Below are 4,027 nucleotides of genomic sequence, written 5' to 3' on the forward strand. Positions count from 1 at the left end.
TAGATACAGGAAGAGAACACATATACATAAAAGTGAATAAAGTGTATTGCTTTAAAAATTAAAAAAAGTCTTATCAATTATTTTCTTTCCATTAATCCTCTTGCTCAGAAAGAGAATACGTGAGATGCTTCGTTCCCAAGTGAGCCCACTCACTCCCTGTCAGTGAACTCACTAATCATAGTGAAATTCTTGTTGAGAGGACTTGAGAAGTATCATGCTAATGAAAATGAAACCAAAAGGGTGCAAAGGGATACCAGGGCCAGACCTGCTCCCCAGTGCAATTGCCTGAGAAGGCTAGTCCAGCAGACTCACACTCGGGTCACACACAGCATGGACATTGGCCCACAGTCAGTCCGACACGTCACTAAATCGTCACAACGATTGTGGTGGCTCGAATGAGACTGGCCACCAGAGGCTCCTGTTTGTGTGCTTGGTTCCCAGTTGGTGGAATGAAAGTGTAGCCTTGCCTCTACAACACGGCAGCAGCTGCGGTGCATGCCTTTAATCCCAGCACTCAGGAGATGGAGGCAGATGGATCTCTTGGGTTTGAGGCTCAGTTTGAGAGCTAGTTCCAGGGCAGCTAGGGCTACAGAGAGAAACCCTGTCTCACCCCCCCCAAACCCGAAACAAACCAACCAACCAACACAAAACAAAACAGAGCAAAACAAAAAACCCAACAAAAAAAAAGAAGTGACTTTGTCGGAGTAGATGTGGCCTTGTTAGAGGAGGTGGGTGAATGGGGTGGGCTTTGAGGTTTCAAAAGCCTACCAGGCCCCATCTAGCTCCCTCTTTCTGCTAACAACTTGCAGGACAGATGAGAGCTTTCCAGCACCCACCTACCTGCCGCTTCCGTGCTCCCAGCCGTTATGATAAGGGGCTAACTCTCTGAAACTGTAAGCAAGCCACCAATTCAAAGCTTCTTTATATAAGTTGCCTCAGTCATGGTGTCTCCTGACAGCAATAGAACAGTAACTAGGACAAGGGTGAATTCTCACTGTTAAAAAAATATGAAAAAATGCAGTTCACCCATCCTGAGTCATCCTGTCTCTTACAACATATAATGTATCTTTTCTGTCCCTGAAGACAAAGTAGAAGTGACATCATATTTGAGGGAGTTATCCATGTGATTATTCAGCATTGATGTAGACCACATCACATGGGTCTGGGAAGCTGGGCCTGTGGTCAGGGCAGAGCAAATTCAAAAAGACTTTGACCTTCCAAGGATGTTTCATGACAGAATAAGTCATGTCACAGGGCACTGATAGTATGATATTTTATATTCCAAAAACGATTTTAGTTTTAATGTCATTACATAAAAAAATAGCATTACTGGGGGCTTGAAGAGATGGCTCAGCGGTTAAGAGCACTTGTTATCAAAGAAGTCCTGGGTTAGATTCCCAGTACCTACGTGGTAACTCACAACCACCTGTAACTGCAGTTCCCGGGGGATCTGACACCCTTTTCTTACCTCTGTGGGCCCCAGGCACAGATGAGGCATACAAGCATGCATATAAACAAAACAATCATACACAAATAAAACAAATCAATCTAAAATGTAGTACTGTATTATAGTTCTGCTTCTGTGTAGCAAAAATGACAGATTTTCACAGTATTAACACCATAGGACCCCTTATATTTGTGCTAGATGAGGCTAGGAGAAACATTTCAAACATTAGAAGCTCATTTCATTATTATGTGCTCTGTGGCACAAGTTGTGAAATTTTATTTTAGAAGAAAAATAACTTTAGACAGATTTCTTGTGAAAGATTTTGGGTGTGGGGCTCAGAAGACACTGAGATGGACTGTCTCTTTGGGTAAGAGATTCAGGAGAGTTCTTAACGTTATAGGCAGACAGAAAGCATGGTTAGGGCTCTGAGGAGAGATCTACAGAGTGGAGGACTCATCTTATGGGCTCAGAGGAAAGGTAAGGGTCCTTGTCTCATGCTTGAGGACAGGTCCGAAATACAGGTTGCCTGTGATTCTTGGGTAGCAGGGAAAAGGAAGAGAGTCTTCTATTCCAAGGAAGGGACGTGTGACCTTGAGGATGTGGGGGTCTCATTTAGCCAATGTGTATCTATCAAGTATGTCACTGGCAGCCTCTGATGGCTTAGAGTCTGTTAGTCTGGGCCTGTGTACCAATGAACTGTAAGGGAGTCGAGAGACACACCTGCACGTTGGCATGACCTGAGCAGTGTATGGTCTGGGTTGTTAAAACATAAGCTATTTTAACAGTTTCTTTGAATTCTTAATGGGGATTTGAGGATTCCAGTTTCTCTCTGTGCTGTGTTGTTTGAGACTCTAGGAAATATGATTTAGTTGTGCCTAGTCAAAGTTTGAAAACAATTGTAACTTTTTGTGCCATGCTGAGCTTCCACTCTAAGCTATCTACTCAGGAGCAGCCACTGCAGCATTAGAGTCCACCAAAAGCCAGCATCTGAAGCTGTGAGGTCCAAGCAGAAGCCGCTACCTTCAGCATCAGCAGCTTTCCTTAGAGGCCTTTCTACATCAAATCTCTAAGAGCTGTTTTGGATCAAAAATTCACATGCCCTTTGAACAGAATCATTTCCCAAATGTCCTTATCACCAAGGTGACTGGTTAGCAATGTAAACGTCCAGGCCCTGTGTTAGTTAGCTTTATGCAGGAATAATCAAAGCTTAGGAACCAAAAGCATGCTTTTCTTAGAAAACATCCTTGTGTGTGATTATCAAGCTAAGGTTGCTTTTAATGCTGCTTATAATGAAAAGGAAGACTTTGCATTACAGCACATTTTGACACTTCCTTGTGGTCCTTCTTTCTTGCATCCATCTGTCCATACTTCATTTCAGATACCCACTTTGTTTGCTTTACTTCTAGAATGCAAATTTGGTCTCCCAGAGGTGAGAGTCCATGTCAGCATTCAGTGATGCATCGACAGGGCAAACGCTGTTGCTGTCTATACAGCTTTGCCGTCAACCTAACTTGTATCTGATTGTACTTCTAAAGACTGCAAGTAGTTAACAGCTCTTTATATGATCAGATAGAATTATGTTAAAGTTGTTCTCTCTTTGACTTTCTCTGACTCCTATCTCTAACTTTAAAACCAATTACAGTCAGGTTTACAATGAGAGAGAGAGAGAGAGAGAGAGAGAGAGAGAGAGGAGAGAGAGAGAGTCAGTCTTGAGGGATGAAATACTTCTGTCTCCTCCTGAGAGTGATGGTGAGTCTTGCTGACATGTTAAGATGTGGAACAGTGCAGTGAGTCCCAGAGGGTGACATGGCTGAATTCAGACTCTGAAATATATACTTCGGATATAAACTTAACCTCTAATTGCTTATGAGACATTAAGGACATAGTAACTGATACACCCAAAGCATATTACTTCAGATTTTCATACTTAGAACATATTTTGTATATATGTACACGTGTATTTATGTACAGATGTATATACACATTTACTTGTTTATTGTATTTCTTCTCCCAGGAAAGGATTTAATATTTAGTAGACTTCCCATTAAATGGAAAGATAAGTACAAATAAAAACAAGTATACGAGAACTTTAAATGAGGGAGAAGGGTGTAGGGGAATGTCTTAGTCACCTTTCTATGACTGTGATAAGACATCACGGCCAATGCAGCTTATAAAAAAGAGTTTGTTTCAGAAGCGGATGGAGTCCACATCCATCACAGTGGGGAGCATGGCAGCAGGTAGGCATGGTGCTAGTGCAGTGGCTGGGAACTTACATCTTTAGAAACAGCCACAAAGTGAGAGAGCTCACCGGGCAACGGTGCAGGCTCTTCATTATACTTTACTTATTTATAGACAAGGTCTCCTCTGTAGGAGTGACTATCCTGAGAAATCGGTGTAGACCATGCTGGCCTCAAACTCACAGCAATCCTCCTGCCTCTGCTTCCCAAGTGCTGGGATTCCATGGGCATGCCCCTACGTCCAGCCTTTGTTGTCTTCTTTTTTCCACCTACTCCCCACATTCCTTTGGCATCTTTGTCCATCTTTGTCTGTTTCTTTCTTTCTTTCTTTTTTTTTTTTTTT

Source organism: Mus pahari, chromosome 4, assembly GCF_900095145.1.
Source record: "Mus pahari chromosome 4, PAHARI_EIJ_v1.1, whole genome shotgun sequence".
Lineage (NCBI taxonomy): Eukaryota > Metazoa > Chordata > Mammalia > Rodentia > Muridae > Mus > Mus pahari.